Source organism: Dermochelys coriacea, chromosome 8 (assembly GCF_009764565.3).
Source record: "Dermochelys coriacea isolate rDerCor1 chromosome 8, rDerCor1.pri.v4, whole genome shotgun sequence".
Taxonomy (NCBI): domain Eukaryota; kingdom Metazoa; phylum Chordata; order Testudines; family Dermochelyidae; genus Dermochelys; species Dermochelys coriacea.
Genome location: NC_050075.1, coordinates 71,716,742 through 71,728,923, shown reverse-complemented (window position 1 = coordinate 71,728,923; position 12,182 = coordinate 71,716,742).

The following is a 12,182-nucleotide window of genomic DNA, read 5'->3' as shown; positions in this document are numbered from 1 at the left end:
AGGTTAGTGTTAGCAAGCTGCAGTTCCCGTCCTTCTAAAGCCCCTTTACCTTGCACCTGAAAATATTTCCCCGTTTCTCTAAAAGTAACTTGTCAATTATGATACTTTCTAGTATAAATCCTAAAATACTATGAATAAAACTGGGATCTAATTATCCTATTTGTTTTATCCAGAAGATCTTCAACAGCTATAATAAGAAAACTTAAATTCCATCAAAGGAGAACAAAAAAATATTGAAGTCAGTAACATTTTGCTATTGCCAAGGTAGTAAATCAAGCTGCCTGATTGTAATAATAGAACCATAGAACTGGAAGGGACCTCGAGTGGTCATCTAGTCCATTCCCCTGCACTCAAGACAGTACTAAGTATTATCTAGTAATCTGTATCTACTGTAGTGTGTTTGTTTACTAAAGGGTTTCTTCACTTGTTCACCTGCCTGCACCCCGTACCCCCAAATTCTTTCTTTTAAATAAAACCAGGACTTCTTGATTTTGGTCCATCTCAAATGAAAATTCCATTTGATTGTGCTTTGTATTCATTAAGAATTTGGTTGGAATAAATATGAATTTGTGTTATCCTTAGTTGGTACAGTTTCTGGTTAATAGCTTTAATAAGCAACTGTTCTTAAAAGAAATTCATATCAGTGGTTTAGTATTTTCCTAACTTTTATCTTGTTTTTTTCTTCCCCCACTCAGCCTAAGTTCCTTCCAAAGCCATAAACAATATTGTTGATTAGCTTTTAAAAGATGCTTATACATCCAATATTATTGCTTTCATATTTATAGACTGTGTGCTGCAGCTTAACAAATGCTAGCGTCAGCTCCTGAATTGTGGCCAAATATATTGTACAGGGGAGGGATACCAAAATTGGCTTAGTTAGATAAAGGTACATTATTATATTATTATGGTATTCAAAGGTCTTAAGTAGGATGAGAGCTTCACTGTGCTAGACATTGTTCAAACAGAGCTATAGACAGTCCCTGCCCCACAGATCTTACAATTTAAAAAATAAAAACAGAAGAAGAGTTGTAGATATAGCATGCAAGCAAATAAATATGGTTATGAATTGGTGCCATTTTGTTACTTACTTTTGTCATTAGGATGGAAGGAAGGTGAGAGAATGGTGTAGCAGGAGTGGGGGAATTACTAAGAATAAGGAAATAGGAACAGGCAAGGGAAAGAAGGAGAAGAAAGACTGTCACATCTTGTCACCTGTCTAGCCATGATCAGCAGGCTGGATTGTACCTGTTTTAAGGAAGAATTTGAAGGAAAATAAAGGTGATGGCTATATGGATTTTGCTGTGTAAAAGTGTTGGAAAGGTGAGGTATTTTGAGTATTGCCTAAATTTCCCTATCTGGAATACATAGAAATGTGCTGAGAATGTTAGGTAGTTGTTTATGATATAGAAGCATAGACTCATAGAATATTAGGGTTGGAAGAGACCTTAGGAGGTCATCTAGTCCAACCCCCTGCTCAAAAGCAGGACCAACACCAACTAAATCATCCCAGCCAGCGCTTTGTCAAGCCGGGCCTTAAAAACCTCGAAGGATGGAGATTCCACCACCTCCCTAGGTAACCCATTCCAGTGCTTCACCACCCTCCTAGTGAAACAGTGTTTCCTAATATCCAACCTAGACCTCCCCCACTGCAACTTGAGACCATTGCTCCTTGTTCTGTCATCTGCCACCACTGAGAACAGCCTAGCTCCATCCTCTTTGGAACCTCCCTTCAGGTAACTGAAGGCTGTTATCAAATCCCCCCTCACTCTTCTCTTCCGCAGGCCAAATAACTCCAGTTCACTCAGCCTCTCCTTGTAAGTCATGTGCCACAGCCCCAAATCATTTTTGTTGCCCTCTGCTGGACTCTCTCCAATTTTTCCACATCCCTTCTGTAGTCCGGGGACCAAAACTAGACGCAATACTCCAGGTGTGGCCTCACCAGTGCCGAATAGAGGGGAATAATCACTTCCCTCGATCTGATGGCAATGCTCCTACTAATACAGCCCCAATATGCCATTGGTCTTCTTGGCTAAAGGGGCACACTGCTGACTCATATCTAGCTGCTTGTCCACTGTAATCCCCAGGTCCTTTTCTGCAGAACTGCTGCTTAGCAAGCCAGTCCCCAGCCTGTAGAGGTGCATGGGATTCTTCCTTCCTAAGTTCAGAACTCTGCACTTGTCCTTGTTGAACCTCATCAGATTTCTTTTGGCCCAATCCTCCAATTTGTCCAGGTCACTCTGGACCCTAACCCTAACCTCCAGTGTATCTACCTCTCCTCCCAGCTTAGTGTCATCTGCAAACTTGCTGAGGGTGCAATTAATCCCATCATCCGGATCATTGATAAAGATGTTGAACAAAACTGCCCCCAGGACTGACCCTTGGGGTACTCCCCTGATACTGGCTGCCAACTAGACATAGAGCCTTTGATCACTACCCATTGAGCTTGACAATATAGCCAGCTTTCTATCCACCTTATAGTCCATTCATCCAATCCCTACTTTTTTAACTTGTTGGCAAGAATACTGTGGGAGACCGTATGAAAAGCTTTGCTAAAGTCAAGATATATCACATCCACCCCATGTTAACTCCAGTTATCTCATTGTAGAAGGCAATCAGTTTCATGACTTGCCCTGGTGAATCTAAGTTGACTGTTCCTGATCACCTTCCTCTCCTCCAAGTGCTTCAAAATGGATTCCTTGAGGATCTACTCCATGATTTTGCTGGGGGCTGAAGTAAGGCTGACTGGTCTGTAGTTCCCTGGGTTCTCTTTCTTCCGTTTTAAAATATGGGCATTATATTTGGCTTTTTCCAATCATCTGGGACCTCCCCAAATGGCTCTGTAATCACATCAGCCAACTCCCTCAGCACCCTCCAATGCATTAGATTTGGACCCATGGACTGGTGCATGTCCAGCTTTTCTAAATAGTCCTTAACCTGTTCTTTCACTACTGAGGGCTGCTCACCTCCTCCCCATGCCTTGTTGCCCAGTGCAGCAGTCTGAGAGCAGCCCTTGTCTGTGAAGACTGCGGCAAAAAATGCATTGAGTACTTCAGTTTTTTCCACATCATCTGCACTAGGTCGTCTCCCCCATTCAGTAAGTGTCCCACACTTTCCCTGACCTTCTTGTTGCTAACATACCTGTAGAAACCCTTCTTGTTACTCTTAACATCCCTTGCTAGCTGTAACTCCAGTTGTGCCTTGGCCTTCCTGATTACACCCCTGTATGCTCTAGCAATATTTTTATACTTCTCCCTAGTCATCTGTCCAAATTTCCACTTCTTGTAATATATTCTAAGACAAATGACAAGTTGTTAAGGAAAACGGTAGAAGACAATACATGTAAGTAATGCTAACTGAAGTAGAATGTAAAGTGTAAACTGAGTGGAATGAAGCAATGGAGAGGAATGGCACCGAGAGGAAATGGAAATTTTTTAAAGCTAGATTAAGGTATGCTGCAAGTCTCTCTATGCCATCTGGCAATAAGAGCAATAAAAGGCCAATATTGAAGAATGGGTAAGTTTGAAAAGTAATCAAGAATAAAGACTAGACATATGAAAGAAAAAAGCATCTGTTACAGAGATTGAATGGAAATTGCATCCATCTACTACTCCAAGATTTAGAAATGACAGACACAAAAGCATACTCTCACTGATAATGTGCTGTACTGTAAATGGACTAGGCCAGGATGTCTTGAAGTTTCTAGGAAAGCATAATTTCTGTGTTTGCATGATTATTATACTTGCTAAGTGAAAGAACATTCCTATGCTGTAGCAGTAACCACTGACTGCACTGACATATTGTATCAGCTCTAGCTTCTTGTCACAATAAGGTCTATCAGAAGAGATAGCAACATGTATATGCAAATCATCTCCGAGGCATAGGACCATAAGCAATAGTCTGCAACACCCTGGAAGGGCATATTTAAAATGTCTGGCATAGTTTTATTTAACTAAAAGAGAAAGATGTGGGACAGTTGTCACATCATCCAGCACTGAATCATAGGCTGTCTGTCTGATGGCAGCATATACCTCAACTGTCTCATGACTTCCCAAATGGGCTACAACTAATGCATCTGTGAAGCAGTAGTAACAGCCACTGCAAATGCAGGCGTGTGCTTGTATAAAACAGATTCTGTTTAGGGCTGGGATATAGCTAAGGAATTGAATTTTTATTTGGCGGTCCATGTGTGAGGCTTAGCTAAAATCCCCAGGTTTGGTCAATGTGGAGGCGGCACACTATAACAAAAAGTGGATTTCTCAAAGCAGAGCGTGCAAATTGTGTTAAGTTTAATTCTACTCTGTTTCTGACAGTCTAGTAAATCTTTAAATACACTCTCAAGTGGGAATCCTGCTTATGCAATGGCTGTTTTGATATGGTCTTCTTCTTTCTTGGCTCTTCTCTATTCTAGATCAGTGACTTTTATAGCCATTGTATGCATGACTGTCATGCAAATAGGACTCTCTAAGGTCTGCTGATATCCGGTCTAAATACTGAGTCTTTGGCATCCTCCTTGGTTGTTCCTCCCATGATCATTGCAAAATCACCCTACAAATACAGCTCTTTGATATGGTATGAGCTGCAAATATCACAAGTAGGTGAAGAGGTCTATAACATAGGACAGACCTGAAACACTAAAGAAATCTCCCATGTAAGCTTGGAATGAATCCATTGAAGTAAATGGAGTTACACCAGCGTAAAACCTGGGTGAAATAAAAATCAAGCCATAAAATCCACTCTGAACTATTGTCTTGACCAGTTTCCTTTTTTGCCATACTCCATAAAGGTTAAAGCCCACAGCCTTGCACAACTTTGTCTTCCTCTTCTTTGTCGCTGTCTTTTACACAAACCCAGTCCATATTTGTGCCTGTAGCACAAATGTCATATCCAAAAATCTAGGATCTGCTTAGTGTACTTTGATGATATTTTAACCTTATCAGTTGTACAGAAAATTCTCCCCTATTGACTGGTGTATATGATATTCTCTAAAACTTCATTTATATTAGGCTTTCTGCTTTGATTATCCAATTGGAATTTATTATAAAAATTTGCTTAACTTTGTATTGCTTCTTTTGAGTGTCACCATCTTCTTTTGTTCTACCCTTCTAAAAAAATGAAAAGAAATTTCTTCATAATTTTCTGCTTCCATATTTGTTTAGAGAATGAACATTTTGAAAATGCATTTTACTGTTGGCAAAGATATGAGCCCCAGGTACATTTGCTGGTCGTTACATAATGTGACACAGCAATATGTAATATCTGATGAGAAAGACATGCAGCTGTCAGAAGCAAAGGGTGGGGGAGGGGAACCATGAATACAAAGCACAATTCAAACGTGTTGATATATTAAAAGGGGAGTGAGGAAGATGAAAGTTCTGTTAGTGTTTCCTTTTTTATTGGTATGTATTTTCCTCTGAAATGTTGTTTATACTGAAACTTACAGACTTGGTAGAGTGTACATATTAGGTGAAATTCATCCCAGTTCAGATGGCCATAGAGCCTTATGGACCACTGAAACCTTGTCTTACGTAACCTTGTACAAACATAAGAATGGCCATACTGAGTCAGCCCAATGATCCATCGAGCCCAGTATCCTGTGTTCCAACACTGGTCAGTGGCAGATGCTTCAAAGGGAATGAAGATAACAGGGCAATTTATCAAGTGATCTATCTCCTGTTGTCTAGTCCCAGCATCTGGCAATCACTGGTTAAGAGAAAACCAGAGCATGAAGTTGCGTCCCTGACCATCTTGTCCAATAGCCATTGATGGGCCTAGCCTCCATGAATGTAGCTAAGTCTTTTTTTAACCCAGTTGTGCTTTTGGCCTTCACAAAGTCCCCAGGCAATAAGTTCCACAGGTTGACTATGCATTGTGTGAAGAAGTAGTTCTTTGTTTGTTTTAAACCTGCTGCCTATTAATTTCATTGAGTGACCCATGGTTCTTGTGTTCTGTGAAGGGGTAAATAACACTTCCCATGCTTTGTTTCCTTGTAGTGGCTTGTCCAGAGAGGTTTATGAGTCTCTAAGCTCATGGAGATGGCCCTTTTAGCTTAAGTTGTTGAGGCTCATGATTTTTTATCCTGAGGTCCTTGCAAACAATCTGGCCAGCTGCATTATTACAAGTACATAGCAGTTCACATCCCCACATAGAGCACCCCTTGTAATGAAGTCCATGGTTGGAATTGAACTTTGGCTCTAAAAGCATGAGTATCTGCTGCTTGGAGACAGTAGCAGTTTCTTCAGTTTCTATCCATGGCCTGGTCACTAAAAGGGGACAAAGGACCACAATGGGTTAGAATGGGTACACTTTACATTAAAGTTTAAGTGTAGCTTTTGGGACTTGTTCAGGTCCTGTGCACTGGTCTCAATTTCACCCATTGACCATAACAAGTAAGTGAGTTCAGCTTGAGTTCCCTTGGTGATCATACTTCTTTCCTTTCTTGTGGGTCACGCAGAGAGAGCATTGTAATAGGACTTCAGCTGTGCTTGACTATAGCAGCAGATATGGAGTCTGCATCCAGCTAAGGCCCAAACGTGAGACACAATGAGTGACATAGACCTAAAATGAGGGAAATACAAAAAAAAATCCCCATTGAGGAGATTTAAAATGCTGTTGGATTCCTCCTGCTAGTGTGAATAACTCTAACCGCATCTTCTTTATTTAAATAGTGTACAGTGAAAGAAAGAGGTCCCCAAATTTTTGGGAATGTAGGTAACTCTGACTAAAATGAGTGACATCCCTCAAAATGAGCTTTACTTAAGAGAATGTTTTTCATCTCTTCATATGAAAAGCCCTTGGTCTTCATGAACAGACTGAAGTAGTAATAATAATAATAATTAAGTGAAATTATGCAGATTTTAGCTTTCAGCACTGCTTCAGAAGTTATACAATTAAAATGTTGGATGTTTACCTGTTATTTCAATGTGCATAGCTGACAGCAATCTTATTAATGCCAGATTCCTGGATAGGAAAGTTACCTCCAGTTTTGGAGTACATAAATAAATAATGCTAGCAGACTACAGTGTCCAATCCCAATGGCATATATATCTGACAAGCTGACAAAGAATTATAGATCAAACATATTGTCTTTTTTCCCCCAAGTAAAATGTGAAATGCCTGAAATGTATTTATTGTAAGTAAAACAACCTGTTATCCCCAGGTTGGCTGTGGGAGTGTTGTCAGAAAGACAGTTACAGAACCTTCTAATACGAAGTACTTGTACTGATTCCCAAAACAAGACCTACAATCCTTGCTCTTTTCCCTAAAACAGTGCAAAATGAGAAGCTCTTATGTAGTTCTCACCACTGGCAGAGTACAAGTAGTCTAGGGTCTTAAAATTCTCTCTCTCCTGTGTGAGATCCCTGTGTGAATAAAACTGTACATCTATTTAAAAAAAAATCCAAAAGGACACACTTTCACTACAAGAGGAGAAGAACAGCATATCTCCAAGCCTGTATACTTCTGTTTTTGCTAATTGCGCAAAAAACAATTGGCTAGTCGCCAACACGATCTGTAAAAATCCATCACATCCTACTTACAGCAGTACAGCATATTGACAAATTGTGAAGTCTTGTTTTATACGAAGTGTTTCCCAGCAGGATTATAGTCAAGCCTTCTGTCTGAAACAGGAGCAAAAGGCATTTGTGGTTTTGTTTTGCTAAAATGAGCATGTTGTTCTCATGGCGCCAGGCCTATTTTTAGAAGGTTTGAGTCTGAAATCTTTAAGTTGTCAGCTGGCACTGTGCAGATACAGTGCTAAGAAAGCAACTGTCACTGCTTCTTTAAGCAACAGTAGTGGCATAGGATGTAACAGCAGACAATTTAGCAGAAGAACAGCTTGCTAATAGAAGCAATTCTCTTCTTCTGATGCAATTTCAAGACTAAAGAAATGTTTTCTGCCAACTACTGGCTTTCTATGCTGTATTAGATAAAGTACAACAAGTGTCTCTGAACTTAGTGCATTTGGTTCTCGCAGTTCCTATGGTCTTGTGAACTTTGTGAATTTCTCCTCATCTCTCACTCTCATTTTGATAATGTCTCTTCATGGTTTCAGTTTTCCTTTTATAATACAATCACAGAAATGCCTGCTTTCATTTTCAGGACATCTGTTTACTTGTGTCACTTCTAAGGTGCCTGGCATCTGGGTATCTCAGTAGAAACACAGTTATGTTAAAAGTAGCCAACAATACACTAGGTGTTCTTCTTCCTTCTCCCTCTCTGTCTCTCCATAATTGTTATTTGGGGAGGCTTTATCAAAGAACAAGGTTATATATTTAGAGCTGAACACTGTCAGGTTAGGGATCAATCTGAATCTCCTTTTACAAAGAGTCCCAGCATCAGGATGATGCCACTGAGAACTCTCTGACCCTGGACTTAAAAGTTTTAATTTGGTGGTCCTCTACTGCCTCATCACCATCTATGATCCATTGAGATAGAAGGCAGTTGGAGGTAACCAGCTCCCTACCAATGGTGTATATTGAGACCAGTTCTTTAAATTCAGGCCAGCTGGAGTCATTAGAGTTTGTAGAACTTGGGTGTGATTATTTTGTTGACTTGGTTGCTTAGGAGGCAGGCTGCTAGGTGTAACAAGAAAGAAGTGACTCTGTGCAACAAACATTTTGCAATTGTCCAACTCCATTCAGGAGGTGATGAAAGCATGGATTGATTAATAGTTTCTCATTTGGGACTACCCGTGGGCAACCCCAAATCATATTTGCACAAACCATGGCAGATGCAGATACTTGCTGCACAAATGGAAAATTAAAGACTCTCCATTATGTGACTGTGGTCACTGAGAACAGACCATGGAACTAGGGCTGTTGATTAATCGCAGTTAACTCACGCAATTAACTTAAAAAAAATTAATCATGATTAAAAAACTTAATAGCAATTAATTGCACTGTTAAACAATCGAATACCAATTGAAATTTATTAAATATTTTTGGATGTTTTTCTACATTTTCAAGTATATTGATTTCAGTTATAACACAGAATAAAAAGTATACAGTACAGAAATAGTATTTTTCAATTCACCTCATACACGTACTCTAGTGCAATCTCTTTATCGTGAAAGTGTAACTTACAAATGTAGATTTTTGGTTTTATAACTTCACTCAAAAACAAAACAATGTAAAACTTTGGAGGCTATAAGTCCACTCAGTCCTACTTCTTGTTCAGCCAAACACTAAGAGAAACAAGTTTGTTTACATTTATGGGAGATACTGCTGCCTGCTTCTTATTTACAATGTCACCTGAAAGTGAAAACAGGCGTTCGCATGGCACTTTTGTAGCTGGTGTTGCAAGGTATTTACATGCCAGATATGCTAAACATTCATATGCCTTCATGCTTTGGCTACCATTCCAGAGGACGTGTTTCCATGCTTGTTAAAAAAATAATGCATTAATTAGATTTGTGACTGAACTCCTTGTGGCAGAATTGTATGTCTCCTGGTCTGTTTTACCCGCATTCTGCCACATAGTTCATGTTATAGCAGTTTCGGATGATGACCCAGCACATTTGTTTTAAGAACACTTTCACTGCAGATTTTACAAAACGCAAAGAAGGTACCGATGTGAGATTTCTAAAAATAGCAACAGCACTTGACCCAAGGTTTAAGAATCTGAAGTGCCTTCCAAAATCTGAGAGGGACAAAGTGTGGCACATGCTTTCAGAAGTCTTAAAAGAGCAAAACTCTAATGCGGAAACTACGGAACTCGAACCACCAAAAAAGAAAATCAACCTTCTGCTGTTGTCATCTGACTCAGATGATGAAAATGAACATGTGTCAGTCCACACTGCTTTTGATAGTTATTGAGCAAAACCCATCATCAACATGGACACCTGTCCTATGGCATGGTGGTTGAAGATGAAGGGACATATAAATCTTTAGCGCATCTTGCACGTAAATATCTTGTGACACCGGTTACAACAGTGGCATGAGAATGCCTGTTCTCACTTTCAGGTGACATTGTAAACAAGACGTGGACAGCATTATCTCCTGCAAATTATAACAAAACTTGTTTGTCTGAGCAATTGGCTGAAGTAGGAGTGAGTGGACTTGTAGGCTCTAAAAGTTTTACAGTGTTTTATTTCTGAATGCAGTTATTTGGACATCATTCTACATTTGTAAGTTCGACTTTCATGATGAAGAAATAGCACTACAATACTTGTATGAGGTGAATTGAAAAATACTATTTCTTTTGTTTTTTACAGTGCAAATGTTTGTAATAAAAAAATATAAAGTGAGCACCGTACACTTTGTATTCTGTGTTGTAACTGAAATCAATATATTTGAAAATGTAGAAAACATCCAAAAATATTTAAGTAAATTGTATTCTATTATTGTTTAACAGTGCGATTAATTGTGATTATTTTTTTTTGATTGCTTGACAGCCCTACATGGAACATATAACAACTCAATGCCCAATTCATAAATAAAAAGGAGGTATCACAGAAATACAGTCTGCTATTCCAGAAGCAATTATCTGGCTTAACCATTCAAATGTAAAATTATAGTTGTTACACTACAGTTACATCAGCCATACGAAAAAGAAAATGATTTGGGAGTAGAGGGCTTTGCTTCTGGCCAGCCAAAGACAGAAAGAAGCATTCCTTATTACTGATGTAGTGTGTGTCTATGAGTAATAGGACATGATACCACACTGAGGCTTTGCTCTGCTTTCACTATCCATGGTCCAACACTTTCAATCAATGAAGGTGATAGATTATCGGCAATGTCTTTAAAATATTTGTTCTCTTCCCAAAAGCATCACTTCTGCTTTTTCTGGAGCATGTTTCAGCTGGCTGCTGTTCTGCATCTACTTAGCTATTCCAGGCTGTAGAACATTATAGTGATAGTAAAAGTTTCACGGGACGAGTAAGACTTGAGCATCAGCCACATACGGATGGCAATGGCTGCTCACCGTTTGTCCCAGAAGGTCGCTGATAGACTATTGAAGTGGAGGATTGACAGTAATAACCTCAGGAGATGCCACATGTATAGGGCCTGGGTAAGGATGTTCAGGTGCTATCATGAACCTCTGGTGACCTGTATGCAGAAAGAGTGGCTCTCTGTGGTGTCATCAGCATCACATAGCCAACAGTGTCAAAGGCTGCTGAGTGATCTAGCAGTATGGCCCTGGAGGTTGTCTCTGTGCCATGTCTTGTTCTGAAAACCGAACGGCAGACATCCAAGTACTTGGGATTAGTTGACCCCAGCTAAGAGACTGATTTCAAAAGTGGTATGCTGGAGTGTTTCTAGGGCAGGGGTCCTGATCCCCAGTATGAGAACCCCTCAGGGGGTCACGAGGTTATTACAGAGGTGGTCGTGAGCTGTCATTCTCCACCCCCATCCCCCTTCGATTCCATCATTTATAATGGTGTTAAATATATTAAAAGGCGTCTTTAATTTATAAGGGGGGGTCGCACTCAGAGGCTTGCTATGAGAAAGAGGTACACAAGTTTGAGAACCACTGATCTCGGGCTTCCAGGCAGGTGCTTGGCCCAAGCTCTGATAAGGCAATAGTGAGGTATGCATTGGAACCTGGATATTACTATATATGAGAGCTTGAGGATGAGGGGATCATGAGGAGTTTGTGTCAAAGGCAAAAGAAAAGGAGTCACTGGCCTGAAAAAAAATTATGAAAATCATGATAAATTATTTTATTTCCTAAAATATACAGTACACAGCAGAGTGTCTCTTTTTGTTATTGTTTTTCCACTGAAGAAGCCAGGGAATGAAGCAGACTGCAGCTGTAATGGTGGGCCAAATTGGGCTCCTCCCACCAGGCTCGAATGCTGGTATAAGTGTTTATCATATGCCTAAATAAATCCATCTGCATCTTTAAGTAGTAAGTCTGATTTTCCTTTCCTCCATCTTCACTGGTGCCTCCCACAGCATATAGGTCAACACTTTCTCATTCCTCTTCTTATACTAATGGAGATGGGCATTATCTGTCCATAAAATGTATTGCTCCTGCTTTCCGCTGACAGGCCACAGGAATACCAAAATTAAATACTTGCTAGACTGCAGAAGCTCCCTGCTAGCAGAACGTGACAATAGACTGCCAAATGCATTGCTGCCTTTGCAAGGACCCCAGAAAGCAGTAGTATTAGGAAGAAGCAACAAAGAGCAAAGCAAATTGCTGCTGAAAAATAGTAACATTATTCCCTTTTAATATATATT